A 22,072-nucleotide genomic window follows, 5' to 3' on the forward strand; every position below is an offset into this window, starting at 1 on the left:
GACAGGCTCAAGGACTGGCCCACCTTCTGTTCTACATATGTGTGCAGGTCTGGTACTGCCTTTTTAGTAAAGAAATGACAGCTTGGAATTCTCCACCTCGGCTCAGCACAAGCCATCAGTTCTCTGAAAGGTGCAGAGTCCTCCACTTGGAAAGGGAGGGACTGCAGCACCAGCAACTTGTCCAGGAGCACATTCAGCTGCTTCGCTGTTGGATGAGTACAAGCATACTGTTGTCTCTTGGGAATCGCTTTGGTGATCGATTGCTGACAGAATGACTGATGAGGATTAGGCGGAGCAGGAGCATCAGGATCAGCAGATGATGGGAAGGACAGACAGCTCCCTTCGTCAGAGGTGGTGGAGCCTTGACTGCATGAAATTAGTTGTGTGCCACTGGGTGGTGCAGCGATTGTTGCGGCAGGCTGGACCACCACATCGGAGCCACGGTTCTCCCAGGTCACTTTATGGTGACACTGCATGTGTTGACACTTGGCCATGGTGGCAACATTGGCACTCTGGCCGCACTTCACCTTCTGCCCACAAATTCGGCAAATGGCCATGTTCACCCCCTCCGACAGCCTAACATAAAATTGCCACACCATCCAGTATGGGATTTTCTCCCCAACACTCCACGCTGACTTCCTGCTACCACTGCCTCCATTAACCCATGCACCTCTACTTTCCAGGCCGATAGGCTCCTGCGAAGCGGATGGTCTACCCTAGGCAAGTTTGCGTCCCAACCTCCCACTGCTGATTCACAGCCACGCTACAACCTTGCTGGCTCAGCCGCTGCCTCACACGCAAGCTGCCACCCTCTTTTCCTAAAGACGATGAATCCCTTCTTCACCCTGATCTGATGTCACTTGTGACGAAGACCGAGTGAACCATTCAAGCACCGCTGGGTTGCTTGTCAAGAGATGACCGCTAGAGGACATTGGGAGCTCAGGCCTCTCGCTGCAACTCCTGCTGCCACCACCCCTCCTTCTTCTGCCTGCGATAGAAACATTTTGGCAACTGCCTGTTCCCTTTGAAGGACCTGTCACCTGTCTGTCTGACATACTGTATAATAAAATAAAAATATTTTTTTTCCCCTTCAATACACCCAGTAAATTACTGTAGTACAATGTAACTTCACTGCAGAACGGCAATTAAGACGTTTTTTTTTTTCTATTACTACACCCTAACAAAAGAAATATAACAATCACAATTCACCGCAGAATGGCTAATGGGACGTACGTATATTTCCTTTTAATACACCACATACCGGTAAATGGCTGTAGTACAATGTAACAGCACAGCTGAACAGCAATTAAGATATATATATTTTTTTATTCTGATTAATAAACCCCCCCAAAAAAAAAAATTCACAGCAGAACGGATAATAGTAAGTAAGTCTAGTTCACTTCAATACACCCCGTGAATGGCTGATGGGACGTATATACAGTGGATATAAAAAGTATACACACCCCTGTTAAAATGTCAGGTTTCTGTGATGTAAAAAAATTAGACAAAGATAAATCATTTCAGAACTTTTTCCACCTTTAAGTTGACCTATAAACTGTACAACTCAATTGAAAAACAAACTGACATTTTTTAGGTGGAGGAAAGAAAACAAAAACAAACTAGAAAACATAAGTGTGCACACCCTCTTATAACTGGGGATGTAGCTGTGTTCAGAATTAAGAAATCACATTCAAAATCATGTTAAATAGGAGTCAGCATACACCTGCCATCATTTAAAGTCCCTCTGATTAACCCCAAATAAAGTTCAGCTGCTCTAGTTGGTCTTTCCTGAAATTTTCTTAGTTGCATCCCACAGCAAAAGCCATGGTCCACAGAGAACTTCCAAAGCATCAGAGGGATCTCATTGTTAAAAGGTATCAGTCAGGAGAAGGGTACAAAAGAATTTCCAAGGCATTATATATACCATGGAACACAGTGAAGACAGTCATCATCAAGTGGAGAAAATATGGCAAAACAGTGACATTACCAAGAACTGGACGTCCCTCCAAAATTTATGAAAAGACGAGAAGAAAACTGGTCTGGGAGGCTACCAAGAGGCCTACAGAAACATTAAAGAAGCTGCAGGAATATCTAGCAAGTACATGTGACAACAATGTGACAACAATCTCCTGTATTCTTCATATGTCTGGGCTATGGTAGAGTGGCAAGACGAAAGCCTTTTCTAACGTAGAAAAACATCCAAGCCAGGCTACATTTTGCAAAATCACATCTGAAGTCTCCCAAAAGCATGTGGGAAAAGGTGTTATGGTCTGATGAAATCAAGGTTGAACTTTTTGGCCATAATTCCAAAAGATATGTTTGGCACAAAAACAACACTGCACATCACCAAAAAAACACCATACCCACAGTGAAGCATGGTGGTCGCTGCATCATGCTTTGGGGTTGTCCAAGTTATATTTTTATCCTCAGGATAGTACATCAATATCAGATCGGCTGGCATCCGACACCCCTGCCGATCAGCTGTTTGAAGAGAAGGAGCGCACCGTGCCAGCGCTGCCTCCTCTTCATTGTTTACCTGCTCGCCGTTGCATCTGCAGAGGTGAGCAGTTGTAATTACACCCAAGCCATGCAATTTATTTCAATGGTACGGATCACTCCTATACAAGTGTAACAACTTTGACAACCACTTTAAACTAGAGGGAATTATGAACTGTTCCAAATACCAGTCAATATTGGCACAAAAACTTCAGGCTTCTGCTAGAAAGCTATACATGAAGAGGAACTTCATCTTTCAGCATGACAACGACCCAAAGCATACATCCAAATCAACAAAGGAATGGCTTCACCAGAAGAAGATTATAGTTTTGGAATGGCCGAGCCAGAGCCCCGACCTAAATCCGATTAAAAATCTGTGGGGTGATCTGAAGAGGCCTGTGCACAGGAGATGCCCTTGCAATCTGACAGATTTTGAGTGTTTTTGCAAAGAAGAGTGGGCAAATCATGCCAAGTCAAAATGTGCCATGCTGATAGTCACATACCAAAAAAGACTGAGTGCTGTAATAAAATCAAAAGGTACGTCAACAACTGACATTTTAACAGGGGTGTGTAGAATTTTTATATCCACTGTATATTTCCTTTTAATACACCATGTAAATGGCTGTAGTACAATGTAACCTAACCGCTGAACGCCAATTACGACATATATATATTTTTTCTGATTAATAAAATCCCTCCCAAAAAAAAAATCATTGCCGAACGGATAATAGAAAGTAGGTTTGTTTCCCTTCAATACACCCCGTAAATGGCTGTAGTACAATGTAACTTCAACGCTGAACGGCTGTATCACACAGAACTTACACTCCAATTTGTTGGAATTAGTGATGAATCATATAGTGCAAACAACCTAAAAGCAGCAGTACAACTGCAATTTGGATCCCCAATTAGTGCAGCAAGGTGTAAAAGAATTGCTCCTATTACCCAGGCTGTACACTCTCCTATTGCACCCTGTTCTCCATTTATAGTGTAGCTGATGCCTCCCTATACTTTCCCTACACCTTGAATAATCTTAAACTGAACTTCTAAATCGATTTTTCAGCACAATAAAGTGTTTCCTAGTACTGTCCCTAGCGCCTGCTGACGTCTTTTCCTGCACTAAGTTCACTAGAAAATGGCAGAATCCAAGATGGCTGAGGCTATTTATAGGGCTCTGACATCACAGGGATGGCTGCTGATTGGCTGCATGCATGGTATTCTGGGTGATCCCTCATTCCCAGAGTACTTTGCTCCATGTCCTAACATGTGCAGAATTTTTCCTGAAATTCGGATCTAATTCCATTTCAGCAACTTCGATTCGCTCATCTTTAGATGTGACGCCTAAATCTCATGGCCACCTGCGGTCTGAGTAAGATGAACTAGTAGATATGTAGGATGAGGACATAAATGCCCAGAATTTTATGCACAAATAGGTGGTTTATCTGCCCAAGCGACAGGAGAGGAGCATGAAGAGCATAAGGGTGGCAACGAAGACAATGCAGGTGACCCCAACAGACCGTGGTAGTATGCAGTGGAGATGGAGGCAGGAGGGCCCTCCAAGTCCCTTGCATAAATGGCCAGATGCAAGCTTTCTTGTTTTTGTAATGACAGCCGCATTGTTTGGATTCAGCACAGGGATGACTACTGGCTATAACATTTTTAGTTTAAAAAATCATTTATTTGGTTTTTGAGATTAAGTAAGCGAAAAAACTTACAAAGTGAAATATTTCAAAAGAAATACAGAAAGGAAAATAGGTAATCGAGGCATATACACATTTGTTCAATTATCAGCATATTCATAATAGATGAAGTTCCATCAAATTCGGGTGAGAGCAACATACATCAGAGAAGGACCCGCACTTCTAGTGGGCATCGACATGGTAACTATAATGAGATACTGTAGCGAATATCAGAGGCATAGGAGGAGGACAGCCAAGGTTCCCATACCTTCTCAAAAGTACAGAATGTATCGGTGCGTATGGCTGACAATTTTTCACATTGGAGAATTTTATTAATCCTGTCAAGCACCATTTGGAAGCAAAGAGTATCAGTACGCCACTTGAAAGCTATGTGGATCCTGGTGGCCATCAATATGTGTTGTGAAAGTTTAAACTTGGCAAATGTCAACCAATGTGGTTTATCACCTAGTAGACACAAGGGTAGCGTCATAGACTATAACATTTTTAGACCCTCGCTACCAGTCAAAAATGGGGACATTTTTTAGACCTTCTCAGAGGGATGCAAAAATGGACTACTATAGAAACATGCTGTGTAGTCAGTTGGTCACTGTCTATGAGCACCATCATCCATCCTTAGAAAGCTTTGACCGGGGGGACCCTCTGAGCTCACGTTCCATTGCCATGACTGGTGGGGGGGCTGGAGCAGCACCAGCTCCATAAGCATTACTAATGTCTGGAGTCTCTAATAAGAAGTTTTCTTCAGACACCTTCTAAAGAAATCAACCAGCAGCAGCAGAAATTAGACATGCAGCAAAATCTCATCCAAGAGGTGGTGGCATACTTGGACTGCTACCTGTCACCCATGATCCAAGATCCCCTGGACTACTGGGCATGCATACTTGAAGTGTGGCTGCATCTGGCTGAGTTTGCCATTGGCACACGTTCAGTGCTGTAAGGGGCATAGTTACCCCTAATGCCCCTTTCACAAGGGCGAGTTGTCCACGCGGGTGCAATGCGTGATGTGAACGCATTGCACCCGCACTGAATCCTGACCCATTCATTTCTATGGGGCTGTGCACATGAGCGGTGATTTTCACTCATCACTTGTGCGTTGCGTGAAAATCGCAGCATGCTCTATATTTTGCGTTTTTCACGCAACGCAGGCCCCATAGAAGTGAATGGGGCTGCGTGAAAATAGTAAGCATCCGCAAGAAAGTGCGGATGGGGTATGATTTTCACGCATGGTTCGTAGGTGACAATCGGGATGGGGACCCGATCTTTATTTTTTTCCCTTATGACATGGTTATAAGGGAAAATAATAGCATTCTTAATACATGCTAAGTAATATAGGGATGGAGGGGTTAAAAAATAATAAACAAATTTAACTCGCCCCATCCACTTGATCGCGTAGCGGATCTCCTCTTCTTTCTTCTTTTTTCAGGACCTCGCTATAGGGCCTTTGATGATGTCACTGCGCTCATCACATGGTCCATCACACGGTCCACCGCCATGGTGATGGGCCATGTGATGAGCGCAGTGACATCATCAAAGGTCCTTTAGCCAGGTCCTGAAGAAAGAAGAGGAGATTCGCTACGCGACCAAGTGGATGGGGTGAGTTTAAATTTGTTTATTATTTTTAACCCCTCAATAGACATTTTACTAAGCATTCTGTATTAAGAATGCTATTATTTTCACTTATAATTATGTTATAAGGGAAAATAATAAAATCTACAGAACACCTAACCCAATTCCGAACTTCTGTCAAGAAGTCTAGGTTCGGGTCTGGGTACCAAACATGTCGATTTTTCTCACGCGCGTGCAAAACGCATTCAAACGCTTTGCATTCACGTGGAAAAATCACGCATTTTCCCGCGACGCACCCGCATCCTATGCGGCCCTCACACGCGTCGCCCGTGTGAGAGAGGCCTAAGAAAACTGGTCTTTCCTCCTAAAATGTTGAGAGACTAACCTTTATAAAGATGAATCAGGTGTGGATCTACCGGGATTCCCAGACGCCGGTGCCTGATACAACAGAATAGATTCTGCCACAAGTGATCAAACTGTAGTGTAATGACACACTTGAATATTGTGCAAAATGGATTTACTTCTGGCCATGTGCTGATGCTGCCACCTGCCTGCTGCCTCTACTGCTATTCCTACAAAAAGGCTTTTTGGCCTACTGATATGTACATGTTATATTTTTACAAATATATCCATACCACTGGCCCTGGCTATCACTCTGGTGTTGTCTTTTGCTACTACTGTGATTTGCCACCATCTTGTGCTGTATGCCACTGCAGCTGCCCCCCCTCCCCACTCTGTCAAGCGGCCACTCACTGTTACTGCCACTGCTGCCGACTCCTCTGCCGGCTGAATTATGAGGCCAGTATTGTCCCTGTTTGGTCGTGTTCACATCACCATTCATATTTCTGATCCGACAGAACAGAAAAAAAAAATGAGCACAGCCTTACTGCCACTGCTTCTGCCCCCACTTCACACTATGTCATGGGGCCACTACTGTCATTGGTAGTACTTGAATCTTGGGGTATTGCAAGGGTAATTCCACTGTGATAAATTAGCCCTGACGCTAACATTGACCAAACAGGGGCTGTTGCTGACATGGGATAATGGCATCTGAAGGGTTAAAAATCTGCAAATGAAACAGGGATGATGGTGAAATATAATTACCATCATTCAAGTTAAACAGGTTTCCCAGCAGTTCATTATTGATAGCTTATCCTTAGTATAGGTAGTCATTATTAGATTTGTAGGGGTCCGACATCCGCCGATCAGCTGTTTGAAGAGCTTATGGCTGTCTGGTGAGCGTTGTGGCTGCCTCATAGCTTACCAAGTACAGCAGTTTACATTGTATATTCACTTGAATGGGACTGAGATGCATAGAGGCCATCTGACCAATAAATGTGACGTCACTAGCCTAGGAAGAGACCGCACTGGTTGTCACAGCCTCTTCAAACAGAGAATTGGTAGCTGTGCCAGGATTTAGACCCCCACTGACAGGGTTGCCAATCAGAATATTAATTTTTTCTGTACATGTACCAAAATCACAGACAGCCAACATTTTTTTTTTACTGACAACTTGAAAAAAACATAATGAAGGATAATGTGTATAAGTAATACATGTCCATAGCTCAATATACTGATAAGAACTCATTACCAGCATTTACTGTGAGCTGCAAAATGTTGAAAATTACCACCAAGATAGCATAGTCAAGTGACACCAGCCTCAAAAAACTCATGTACATGTCAGTAAAAAAATTGCCTATTTTTATGGACTGTCCATAAATTGTCAGATATTAATGATCTACTGTATCCTGAGTATAGGCTGTTAATATTCTACTTCTGGAAAACCCCTCTAAATGGAAACTGTATAAACTAGCATTGTTAGTAAAAACAAACTTCACAAGTATAAATGGTTGCACTCACATGTTGCTTTTTGCAGCACGAAAAGCTGAGTAAATGTTTATTTTGTTAAACCAGCAGAAGAAAACAAAAACATCCCGAGCCATTGTACAGAACCTGTCAGGTTTACTGGTGAGACACATAAGATCACAACATGATGGATCTCACTGCCAGTCTCTTATTTAGTACAATGTAGAACGGTGCTGCTTTTTGTGCTGCTTGTTCCTACCTTGTAGCGTTATCCATGTGCAACACTATGAGTGGTCCACATTAATCATATTTGGGTAAGAAAAGTTTGCAAGTGCTCTCATTCTACTGGTCCTGCTTAGTCCTTTGCCAAGTGATATATTATGATTTATGCAGTCACTAAGTGCGAAGAGGAAAAAAAGTTTACTTTAAAAACTGTCCTTTTGTAAACTTTGCCTGATTTTCATGTCTTGTGGCACGCTCTTCCAACTTCTTTATAAATACTTAGAACAAATTCCGGTTTTATAAGTCTGATATTATCATAATAGCCGTGCACGTGACTGACTATTTTGGGCGGTTGCTTTATGTGCAGCTCTGCTATTGAAAATAATTGGACCCATTAAACACTGTGGCCTAAGGAACGCCTGAGGTTATAGCACTCAAGAGACCTGGCAGGATTTTGCTAACAGTCTAGATTCCCATGCTGAATCTCAGCTTGAGATTCAAATCTCTGATGGCAGATAGTGCTCAAGAACTTTTTCATATTGTAGTTTTCATCTTGATGATGAGCGCAAGATACATTTATCACCAAGTAACAGAATATTTTTTATATGCATGTGTGCACAGAAAAAGAAATCAACGTGATCGGCCTCTAATGGTGACATTGACCTTTGTTCACAAAAAAATGTAGCTCAGTTTATCAATACTTTTAGATGCCTTATATTTTAGTCTATTGTATTTTTTCTAATTATCATTTATTCATTATGTTGTACAAAAAGAGGGAAATTACTATCATGCAATGGAGATCAACTGTGATCAAGTGAGCAGTGCAGTTACCAAACCTTTTCATGAAAATACTGTTGTCATGTACTGGTCAGTAGTGTATATTGTCGTCATGTACTGGTCAATAGTAGATTCGAGAAGACACCTGGATGTTCGGGTTCGACGGGTTCGGCCGAACTTCACAAAAAAGTTTGAGTTCGGAACCCGAACTTGACCCGGACTTCACCCCCAACCCCATTGAAGTCAATGGGGACCCAGACTTTTGAGCACTAAAATGGCTCTAAAAATGTAATGGAAAGGGCTAGAGGGCTGCAAATGGCATAAAAATGTGGTTAAGAGTATGGCAAGTGCTCTGCAAACAAATGTGGATAGGCAAATGACTTCAAATAACATAAAATACGTAAAAATATAAAATAATAATCTTGATCTAGGAGGACGAGGTCCATATGGAGTAGGAGGTTGAGGAGGCAGTGGATGTGGCGGTGTAGGTGGAAGCGGCAGTGGAGAAGGAGGAGGTAGCCTACACAGTTTTTTTTTTGTTTTGTTTTTTGTTTAAATTAGGTACACCCCAAAACATTGGGAAATATAACCTGTGATAACCCCCTCCAGCCACGCTAAACACACGTTCAGACAATACACTGGCTGCAGGGCAGGCCAGCACCTCTAAGGCATAAAGGGCAAGCTCAGGCCATGTGCCCAATTTGGAGACTCAGAAGTTGAAGCGGGCAGACCCGTCATTCAGTACGTGTAGGTGTGTGCACACATACTGCCCCACTATGTCGCACATCCCCGTTATGTTCACGATTCAATTGGATATCTTCTCTATCAACTTTTGATATTCTTTTCTGCGTTCACCATGTTGATCACGGTTAGCGGCGAATCAGGGTTCGACGCTGGAGAGGGAGCGTGAGAAAGAGATACCAGATCCAAGGGAGGTTAATTGTTTGAAATTAAATGTGATCGAGCGGAAAAGTAGGACAAATTATTGAAACGCAAATGTGGGACAAGTGGGACGCGTCAATTGAAGAAGAATTTTTGAAATTGAATTCCCTGTCACCTATGCAGAGCAGGGGTTTGTATACGGCAAAATTGGTAAAATGTCACCTGACAATGTAAGGCTGGGTTCAGACCTGATCGTTTTACAGCGCGTTCCTACGCGCTGTAAAACGCTCAACAGGCAAGAACCAATGATTCCCTATGGGAATGGTTCTCACCTGAGCGTTTTACAGCGCGTACGATCGCGCTGTAAAACGCCCGACGCCCCAAGAAGTACATGAGCTTCTTTCGGGCGTCTTGTCGCACGTTCCCATACATAGACTTAGCGGGAACGGGCGACAATAGGCTTTCGCTTGTTCCGGAAGCCACGTATGTCAGACGCCTGTAGAATCGCGCATACAGAGCGCGACATCCCGAACGCTCAGGTCTGAACCCAGCCTTACAGACAATTTTTTTAAATTTATGTCCCTGTCACCTATGCAGAGCAGGGGTTTAATCACAGCAAAAATGGTCAAATGTCACCCAAGAATGTAACAGACAAATTAGTGAAATGTTTTTACCTGTCTACTAGGTATAGCAGGGGTATATTACACCCAAAAATTTGTGATTTCACCCGAATATGTAACAGACAAATTCATGATTTTTTCTTACCTGTCTACTAGGTATAGCAGTGGTATATCACAGCCAAAAATGTGTGATTTCACCCGAATATGTAACAGAAAAATTAGTGAAATGATATAAAATAAAATACGTACAAATTAAATTTAAAAAAAATAATCTTGATTTATGAGGTGGAGTTCCATATGGAGTAGGAGTTTGAGAAGGCGGTGGACGTAGCGGTGTAGGTGGAATCGGAGGTGGAGGAGGTAGCCAGCACAGTTTTTTTTATTTAATTTTTTTATTTTTATTAGGGTACACTCCAAAAGAGTGGGAAATATCCAAAATACAACAATGAGCAATTGAGCTGTAGTATAAAAAGGGCTGGGTAACGCCGGTATAAATGTCTATTCTACAAAAGGTTCGGACAAGTCCTGTGGGATCCATGCCTGGTTCATTTTAATGAACGTGAGCTTGTCCACATTGGCTGTGGATAGGCGGCTGCGCTTGTCTGTGATAACACCCCATGCCATGCTAACCACACGTTCAGACATTACACTGGCTGCATGGAAGGCCAGCACCTCCAAGGCGTAAAGGGCAAGCTCAGGCCATGTGCCCAATTTGGAGACCCAGAAGTTGAAGGGGGCAGACCCGTCATTCAGTGCGTGTAGGCATGTGCACACATAATGCTCCACTATGTTGCTGAAATGCTGCCTCCTGCTAAGACGTTCCATATCAGCTGGTGGTGCTGGTTGCTGTGGTGTGCTGACAAAGCTTTTCCACATTTCGGCCATGCTAACCCTGCCTTCTGAAGTGCTGGTGAAACCCCAGCTCTGTTGGCGAACTCTTCCTCATCCTCTGCCTTCGCCTTGTGCTTCCACTGTGCTCCCGTTGTCAGGTGAGAATGCCACCAGCAGCACATCTACCAGCGTGCGATTGTACTCGCGCATCTTACGATCACGCTCCAGTGACGGAATTAAGGATGGTACGTTGTCCTTGTAATGGGGATCCAGTAGCGTGGCCACCCATTAATCAGCACAAGTTAGAATGTGGGCAACTCGGCGGTCGTTGTGGAGACACTGCAGCATGTAATTGCTCATGTGTGCCAGGCTGCCCAGAGGCAAGGACAAGCTGTCCTCTGTGGGAGGTGTATCGTCTGTGTCCTCTGTATCCCCCAGCCACGCACCAGTGGTTTGGGTGCCACCCTGCTGTGAGCATGGTTCCTCCTCCTCCATCTCCTCCTCCTCATCCTTCACCTCCTCATCCTCCAAAACTGTGCCCTGGTTGGACAATTGTGTACCTGGCGTTTGTGGGTGCAGAAACCCACCCTCGGAGCCACTTGTGAATGACTGGCTGGAAACCCTATGAAATGATCCTTCTTCCTCCTCCTCTTCCTGTGTCACATCCTCTTCCATCATCCTCTTCCATCATCGCCAGAAGCGTTTTTTCAAGGAGGCATAGAAGTGTGATAGTAACGCTGAGAACGGTGTTATCGGCACTGGCCATGTTGGTGGAGTACTCGAAACATCGCAACAAGGAACACAGGTCTCGCATGGAGGCCCAGTCATTGGTGGTGAAGTGGTGCTGTTCTGCAGAGCGACTCACCCGTGCGTGCTGTAGCTGAAACTCCACTATTGCCTGCTGCTGCTCGCACAGTCTGGCCAGCATGTGCAGGTGGAGTTCCACCTTGTGGGGAAGTCGCATATAAGGTGGTGAGTGGGAAGGCTGAAGTTACGCTGCAGAGCTGACAGGCGAGCAGCAGCAGGGAGCGTGCACAGACAGCCTGCATTTTATGCAGCAGCTCTGACATATCAGGGTAATTTTTAAGGAACCTCTGCACCACCAAATTCAGCACATGCGCCAGGCAAGGGATGTGCGTCAAACCGGCTAGTCCCAGAGCTGCTACGAGATTTCACCGGCACCAACCTCATCGGTCTGGTGTTCAAGGCCCGTCCACAGCTCCTGCGCGGTGTGGGGTGTATCCCCCAAACAGATAGGTTTTAAAACTGCCTGCTTTCGTTTACCCCTGGCTGTGCTGAAGTTGGTGGTGAAGGTGTTAAGTTGACCAGATGAGGAGCTGGTAGAGGATGAGGAAGCAGAGTAGGAGGAAGAGGAAGCAACAGGAGGCAAACTGAAGCGCCCTGCAATCCTCGGTGGTGGAAGAACATGCGCTAAACTGCTATCCGCCTCATGCCCAGCCACCACTGCATTTACCCATTGTACTGTTAGGGAGATATAACGTACCTGACCATACTTACTGGTCCACATATTTAGGTGGACCTGGTCACAGATGGCGTTGCGCAATGCACACCTGATTTTGTCCCTCACTTGGTTGTGCAGGGAAGGGATTGCACGCCTGGAAAAGTAGTGGCGCCTGGGCACGATGTACTGTGGGACAGCCACCGCCATAAAGCTTTTAAAACTCTCCGTCTCCACCAGACAGAATGACAGCATTTGAAAGGCCAGTAATTTTTCAATCAGGGCCAGGGATCTCGGTTTGGTAGGGGGGTACTTCCTCTTTCGCTCCAGTGTTTGTGAGATAGAGAGCTGAACACTTCCCTGGGACATTGTGGAGTTGCTTAGTAACCCAGGTGGTGGTGTTGCTGGCAGATCCTCTGTTTGCGGGTTGACAAGTGCCACTGTCACTCCAGAGGTGGATGAAAAGGCCGAGACTGCAGCAGAAGAGGAAGCAGGAGGAGCCAGAGACCTTTCTTTGTTTTTGAGGTGTCTACTCCACTGCAGCTCGTGCTTTGCACTTAGATGCCTGGTCATGCAGGTTGTGCTCAGGTTGAGAACGTTTATACCTCGCTTCAGGCTCTGATTGCACAGCGTGCAAACAACTCGCGTCTTGTTGTCAGCACATTGTCTGAGGAACTGCCACGCCAGGGAATTCTCCTTGGAGCTGGCATTGTTGTGCTCGGCCCCTTGCTGTGGTGGGCAGTAGCAGGCGTACTGTCTAGGGGATGGCCGCTCCGCTTTTGCACTCTGCTACCTCTTCTACTGTGCTGGTGGCTCTGTGCGACCATCGCCTCTTCCTCCGAACTACACAGGTCACTCGCATGACCTTGATTCCATGTGGGGTCGAGGACCTCATCGTCCTCCACATCATCTTCCACCCAGTCTTCACCCTTGCTCTCCTTGTTGGTCTGCACACTGCAGAAAGCCACAGCAGTTGGCACCTGTGTTTTTTCATCATCCGAGACGTGCTGCAGTGGTCCTACCATGTACTCATCTTGAAACTTAAGTGGTTGGGCATCGGTGCACTCAATCTCTTCCAGTTCTGGGGCAGGGCTCGGTGGATGACCCTGGGAAACCCTGCTAGCAGAGTCATGAAAAAGCAGAAGAGACTGCTGCATGACTTGGGGCTCAGACTGCTTGGCTGGATTGCAAGGGGGGGAGGTGAAAGACTGATAGACATCGGCTGCAGGTGCCAACTCTGATATTTCAGCAGGAGTCTGGGTGGGAGACAATGTGAAGGAACTGGAGGCACTGTCAGCAACCCAATCTACTATCGCCTGTACTTGTTCTGGCCTCACCATTTGTAGAGCCGCATTAGGCCCGACCAAATAACGCTGAAGGTTCTGTCGCCTACTCGCACCTGAGAAAGGTGTTTCACTTGTGTGTATAGCTGGCACAGATCGACCACGTCCTCTCACTGCAACAGGAGCTCCACCAGCAGCACTACGACCGGGGCCATTTCCCTTATTTGACGCTCTCCTCATATTTCTCAAATTTAGGATCTTTCCCAAAATGGTTTTTTTTTTAATAACAGAATAGAACACCAGTATCGAATGTGTGTATCTCACACTAAAAGACGAACAAGAGAACATGTACTCGGAATTCTGGGGGCAAAGGACGAAGATGACCCGCAGAATTTAAAAACGATCCCACGACATTTCAAGATCCATCACAATTGCGATGCCTCTCTTCTTAAGGTAAGAGGGATTGATAGAGTTCTGATTGGTACTGATAACCACAGATTTAGCTGACTATAAATTTGAGGCCTAGTATTTAGGCGCTGGGTGACCGGTATGGATTTAGTGACAGAATTAGACTTGGAAATGCACAGTAGCGTGTGTGTGAAGTTATTCTGAATGACCCTATGTGCACCTTGAATATTATATACCCTTTTAGGGATAGATTTTAAATAGCTCTGATACAGCAGAAACCACTAAATTATGAAATTGCTAAATTGGGAATTGTATTTCAACCCAGAACAAAAAATGTGCTTTGACGGACACTAAATAACTTGCCCAGCCAGAACAGTACAGCGGTAACGACAGATTTAGCTGGATATAAATTTGAGGCCTAGTATTTAGGCGCTGGGTGACCGGTATGGATTTACTGACAGAATTAGACTGGGATATGGCCAAAAAATAACCACACTATTGCTGGTTAAATGCACTTGGTGTGACAGCTTGACCAACCACTCTACTGAGGGTTAAATGCACTTGGTGACAGGCGCAGCTTGCCCCTGATGTAGTATATGGCCAAAAAATGAACAGACTATTGCTGGTTAAATGCACTTGGTATGACAGCTTCACCCTGATGTAGGCTTTAGCCAAAAAACAACCACACCATTGAGGGTTAAATGCACTTGGTGACGGGCGCAGCTTGCCCCTGATGTAGTATATGGCCAAAAAATGAACAGACTATTGCTGGTTAAATGCACTTGGTGTGACAGCTTCACCCTGATGTAGGCTTTAGCCAAAAAACAACCACACCATTGAGGGTTAAATGCACTTGGTCGCAGCTTGTGCTGGCGCACCACAAGACACAAAATGGCCGCCGATCACCCCAGAAAAAAGTGACTGACAAACGGTCTGGGCAGCCTAAAAACAGTGAGCAATTGAGTATCAGCAGCTCAATGATCCACAGCTGCAGATCGATCAATTAATCAAGTCCTTTGGAGGAGTTAATCTGCCTAATCTCGCCCTACTGTCGCATCCGCAACCTCTCCCTATGCTGATCAGAGCAGAGTGACGGGCGGCGCTATGTGACTCCAGCTTAAATAGAGGCTGGGTCACATGGTGCTCTGGCCAATCACAGCCATGCCAATAGTAGGCATGGCTGTGACGGCCTCTTGGGGCAAGTAGTATGACGCTTGTTGATTGGCTGCTTTGCAGCCTTTCAAAAAGCGCCAAGAAAGCGTCACAAAAGCGCCAAGAAAGCGACGAACACCGAACCCGAACCCAGACTTTTACGAAAATGTCCGGGTTCGGGTCCGTGTAACGGACACCCCAAAATTCGGTACGAACCCGAACTATACAGTTCGAGTTCGCTCATCCCTAGTTATTATATCTAAAAAATCTGTTCTATATTATTAGGTACAGTCTTACCGATGATGTGATATATATGATATATTTTATATAGTATCCTATGATTGTTATGTTAGCTATAGATATAAATTTCAATTGGTGTATAGGGAGACATACTGAGTGCTTCTGTGGAGAGGGACATGCATCGAAATGAGCGCTGCTTAAATGTATATATCCGCAGTGAATACTGATGTCGCTTGCGTTCCAGCGTGGAACGCATCATGTACTCTATGGGGAATGTGTATCCGGCTGCCCCGTTCACTGGAGGGAGGAGACTGAGCCGATGAGGTTCCGGGCCGATGCGTTCCACGGTGGAACGCATACCGGATATCCAGTTTTGCGATGCGCTTCCTGACAGCGCTTTCTATCTCTGCCTGCCGCCCATCCACCCTATAGTTTTAGGACCTTATGGCCCCTGTTTGCAAAAATATATTAATGTGTGAGCTTCTCTGCCCTAATATGACTTAAATTAATCATAAATAAGGAGATGAGTGTCCGGACACTGACGGAACAGGAAGTGACCTGATGCGTTCCAGCGTGGAACACATCACACTTCCGGTTCTCGCCAATAGATGCTAATATGCAACCCATGTGATAGTAATCTACCTAATTTGCAGACTATATATGACCAGTTCAAACACACTATCAGTATCCCTTGAGAAAGCGACCGCGAAACACGTGTTGGGATCCAGGACTGTGTGGTCTGTATTTATCTTTACTGCATGTTTTCCCTTATGTCATCCTTTTTAGCTGATGCACTATGCACTTTATATACTTTGACTGATGGCTGTGATTGGTATTCCTTACACAGCTTGGGAATTATTGCAAAGCTACATGTACTATAATGTGACAGACCTGTGGATACCATCCTGTGTGATTTAATGCTGCTTATGTATACGGATGTCTATGTTTTTTACAAGTGTATGTCCAATAAAAGATTTTGTATTTCTATAATTTATGCTGTTCTGAGTCTAGTTTTGGGAAAATTTGTGGTTAGTACCGGGCGTTTACTCGGTTTGCGATTTGGGATTCTCACACTAAAAGATGCAGCAAAGGCTGCAAAATTAGTTTTTTTGCCCAAAATGAAGGTCCAGAGGAGGGCAACTAAAGTAATAACTGGAATGGGGCAACTACAGTACCCTGAAAGATTATCAAAATTAGGGTTATTCACTTTAGAAAAAAGACGACTGAGGGCCAGATCTAATTACTATGTATAAATATATCAGGGGTCAGTACAGAGATCTCTCCTATCATCTATTTATCCCCAGGACTGTGACTGTGACGAGGGGACATCCTCTGCGTCTGGAGGAAAGAAGGTTTGTACACAAACATAGAAAAGGATTCTTTACGGTAAGAGCAGTGAGACTATGGAACTCTCTGCCTGAGGAGGTGGTGATGGTGAGTACAATATAGGAATTCAAGAGGGGCCTGGATGTATTTCTGGAGCATAATAATATTACAGGCTATAGCTACTAGAGAGGGGTTGTTGATCCAGGGAGTTATTCTGATTGCCTCATTGGAGTCGGGAAGAAATTTTTTATTCCCCTAAAGTGGGGAAAATTGGCTTCTACCTAGCAGTTTTTTTTTTTGCCTTCCTCTGGATCAACTTGCAGGATAACAGGCCGAACTGGATTGACAAATGTCTTTTTTCGACCTTATGTACTATGTTACTATGTTAAAATTGGTGTTTTTTTAATAGCAGAACAGCACGCACATCTAATGCGTGTATTTGAAACTGACAGATGTAGCAAAGGCTGCAAATGTATTTTTTGCCCAAAATTTTTATTTTTTTTAAATAACAGAATATAACACCAATATCAAATGCGTGTATCTCACACTGACAGATGCAGAAAAGGCTGCAAAATTCATTTTTTGGCCAAAATGGGTGTTTTTTTAATAACAGATTAGAACACCAGTATCTAACGTGTGTATCTCACACTTGCAGATGCAGCAAAGGCTGCAAATTCTGTTTTTTGTCCAAAATTTGTGTTTTTTTTAACCCAGAAAATCATTAAAGTATTTCAAGCTTGTCTTTCACACTGACAAATGCTGCAAAGGGCCCAGGTGTAGGGTCTTGCAAAAAATGGGTGATTTTTTAAACCCAGAAAATTATTAAAGTATTGCAAGCTTCTATTTCACACTGACAAATGCTGCAAAGGCACCAGATGAAGGATATTGCCAAAAATGAGTGTTTTTTTAAACCCAGATTATTATTGCAGTATTTCAAGCTTGGATTTGAATGTCACAAATGCACATATGCTGTGCTGGTTCACTGAGCTTGCATAAAATGGCCGCTGACGCCCACCTAACTAACAGACGGATAAAAGTTCTTTTTCTGTGTCACTGGGCTCAGGGCAGGGTAAAAAGATTGTACCCACAAAACTATATCTATGTAGATTGCTGAGTTAACAAGCACTTCAGATTAAAGATTCTTTCCTATTCTTTCCCTCACAGCAGCAGAGCTACGTGACTCCAGTTTATATAGAGGCTGGGTCACACGCTGCACTGGCCAATGACAGCCATGCTATTAGTAGGCATGACTGTGATGGCTTCTAAGTGCACAAGAGTAAAACGCTTGTTGATTGGCTGCTCTGCAGCCTTTCAAAAAGCGCCATTAAATCACCAAACTCGAACCCAAACTTTTACTGAAAAGTTCGGTTTCGGGGTACAAAAATTCTAAAGTTCGGTACGAACTTCGCTCAACCCTAGTCAATAGTGTATATTGTCATCATGTGCTGGTCAGTAGTGTATATTGTCGTCATGTACTGGTCAGTAGTGTATGTTGTAGTCATTCACTGGTTAGTAGTGTATACTGTCACCACATAGTGTATACTGTCAACAGTAGTGTATACTGTCGCCTGCAATGGTCAGTAGAGATGACCTTGCGGTTCGCCCAGCCGTCGTTTAGCGGTGAACTTTGCTCGTTCGCGATTCGCCGAACATGCGTAGGGCTGAACTTTTACCCATGACACATCCATCAGGTGGGACAGGACAGCCAATTAAGACGTTTCAGCACATGGACATCCCCCCAACCCTATAACAGAACCTGAACTGGCAGCCATTTTACATTATGTGTTTTGCCAGTGTAAGGATAAGTTGCATTTTGGAGCAGGGACAGTTAGGGACACAAACGCTAGCTAATAATGCCACAAAAGTCCTATTAAGGACTGGTATAGGTGTGCTATCAATAGTTGTGACTTACTGAGGGGTGTGATATACTTATAATATACTTTATAACATAGAAATTATATTATAGTGTATTTGTATTGTGCAGCAGTTGTGTGCGATTCTTCTGTGATTCTGCAGCTAGATAGAGGGACAAACGCTATTAGAGTAACTAATTGCATTGGGTGTGATAAACCTGTTGCCCCAAAAAAAACTGCTGGAGGGCTGCGATATACCTTCTTCCACGAAATCCTGATTGAGGGGTGCTATATACCTGTTTCTGCCAAATACTGATTGAGAGGTGCTATATACCAATTTCCGCTAAATACTGATTGAGGGGTGCTTTATTCCTTCTTCCACAAAATACTGATTGAGGGTGCTATTGCTATATATCTTCTTCCATTAAATACTGATCGATGGCTGCGATACACCTGCTTCCACAAAATACTGATTGAGGGGTGCCATATACCAGTTTCTGCCAAATACTGTTTGAGGGGTGCTTTATACCTGTTTCCGCCAAATACTGATTGAGGGGTGCCATATACCTTCTTCCACAAAATACTGATTGAGGGGTGCTATGGCTATATATCTTCTTCCACCAAATACTGATTGATGGCTGTGATACACCTTCTTCCATAAAATACCGATTGAGGGGTGCTATTGCTATATATCTTCTTCCACCAAATATTGATTGAGGGCTGCAATACACCTTCTTCCCCAAAATACTGATTGAGGGATGCCATATACCTGTTTCTGCCAAATACTGATTAAGGTGTGCTATATACCTGTTTCCGCCAAATACTTATTGAGGGCTGCAATACACCTGCTTCTCCAAAATAGTGATTGAGGTATTGCCATATACCTGTTTCCACCAAATACTGATTGAGGGGTGCCATATACCTTCTTCTACTAAATACTTTTTTTAACGTGTCAGCTGCTGACAATAGTGTTGCCATCTGCAGCTTGTGTTGTCAACGCATAAGTTGCAATAAGCCTAACACACAATTAGGGACGACCGCTTTAAGAAGGCACCTGACCTCCCATCACCGATCCCAATGGGAGCTACGCTGTCATAACCCACAAAGCCACACTCCCAGAGCTCCACGTCCTGCCTCTTCTCCTTCTCCTCTCTACTCCAATTTGTCGTCCACTCCACCTTCCACCGTGCCGTAGTCGCGTTCATCTGGCACAAGGCAGGCTTCCGTGGCCTAAAGGTTCGAGCGTAAAATGATGACGCTAGATAATCCTCTTGCCCAACGGCTGGCCGCTGGCTTGTCGAAACTGCTAGCCTGCCAACTGCTGCCATATAAATTGGTGGACTCGGAGGCCTTTAGAAAATTTGTGGCCATTGGCACACTGCAATGGAAGATCCCTTGAAGGAAATATTTCTCCCAGAAGGGCATCCCTGAACTATATGGCAATGTTCATCGGCAACTGAATGTATCTCTGGCACACAGTGTCAGTGCCAAGATACATCTAACCACAGACAAGCGGTCTAGCGAACATGGGCAGGGAAGGTACATAACTTTACCTGGGTGAACCTTCTGACGGCTGTCAAGCATGTAACCTGTGGCACCCGTGTGGATTTGGTGTTACCGCCATGGATTGCATGCAGGCCTGCCTCTCCTTCTCCCCCTCATACTTTATCCTCTGTCTCCTCCTCGGCTGACTCCTTCTTTTCAACTGTTACCGCCTCTTCTGCTGCACCCCCCAAGCTCCCCAGAACCTATTTGACGTGCCAGGTGAAACGTTGCCATAATGTGCTGTGGCTGTTGTGCCTGGAAGCCAAGAGCCACACCGGTCCTCCACTCCTTTCAGCTTTGCGGTCACAGGCCAATCAGTGGCTAATCCCACTCAATTTGACAGTTGGTAAAGTGGTGTGTGACAACGGTGCCAATCTGCTGACCTCGCTGAAACAGGGCAAAATGACACACTTGCCTTGCATGGCACATTTTTTTAACTTAGTCGTTCAGCGATTCAATGCCAAATACCCCGGGGTCCAGGACGTCTTGCAGCAGGCCAGGAAAATCTCTGACCATTTTAGAAGATCTTACACGGCTATGGCTCGCCTTGCTGATGTTCAGCGGCGACACCACTTGCCCGTCAGACACCTGATTTGTTACTGCCCGACTCACTGGAACTCCACCTTGTATATGCTTGATAGGCTGCTCAAGCAGGCAGTTCCGTTTCCATAGTGAAGCAGGGAAACCTCTCTCCTCCCTGCCTCACTGATCTTCAGAGCTCAGGAGCTCCCCCTGCTGGCCCCACATTGCGCTGCTGGCTGTGGGAGGAGACCTGAAAAGCCCGACAATCTGCCTCCTGTCATCAGGGAAGAAGGTAAGTATGTGGGGTTTTTTTTCTAACGCTGCAGACTGGGGGCAGGGGGGAGGGTTGATGTGCACAACTAGAGTGAGGGGGCACAAAAGTGGGCATCTCTACTGAGGGGCACCTAATCTGCCATACCTAATTTGAGGGGGCACCTAATCTGCCATAACTACTGTTAGGGGGGCACATATAAAGGCATAACTACTGTGAGGGGGCACGTAATCTGGCATAACCACAGTAGTTATAGCAGATTATGTGCCCCTTCACAGTATTTATGCTCAGTTATGTGCCCCCTCAGAGAGGTTGTGCTAGATTATGTGCCCCTCACATTAGATAGGGGCACATATGTGGGCATATCTAATGTGAGGGGCACATAATCTAGCACAACCACTCTGAGGGGGCACATAACTGGGCATAAATACTGTGATGGGGCACATAATCTGCCATAACTACTGTGAGGAGCACATAATCTGGCATTACTACTGTGAGGGGCATATAATCTGGCATTACTACCGTGAGGGGGCACATAATTGAGGGGGCACATATCTGGGCATATCTACTTTGAATAGCACATAACCGGGCATAAATACTGTGAAGGGGAACATAATGTGGCATAACCACTCTGAGGGGGCACATATCTGGGCATATCTACTTTGAGGGGGCACATAACTGGGCATACATACTGTGAAGGGGCATTTTTTCTTATTTATTTTTGTGTATATTATGTTCACTTGTATTGAACAAAATATTTTATGCGCGATATGACTACACAGGTTTATTAATCCGTGGTCTATATGATTATATTTTTTTCACTTCTACTGATGTGAAATAAATACATTATATATACATAATTTTATATCTGATTGTGAAAATTTTATCGCAAATGCGCGTTTGCGAATTGTCCCGGACGAGGTTCGTCCATCACTACTGGTCAGTAGTGTATACTGTATTCATGTACTGGTCAGTAGTGTATACTGTAGATATATAATGGTCAGTAGTGTATACTGTATTCATGTACTGGTCAGTAGTGTATACTGTAGATATATAATGGTCAGTAGTGTATACTGTAGTCATGTACTGGTTCGTAGTGTATACTGTAGTCATGTACTG

This window comes from Bufo gargarizans, chromosome 5, assembly GCF_014858855.1.
Source record: "Bufo gargarizans isolate SCDJY-AF-19 chromosome 5, ASM1485885v1, whole genome shotgun sequence".
NCBI lineage: Eukaryota > Metazoa > Chordata > Amphibia > Anura > Bufonidae > Bufo > Bufo gargarizans.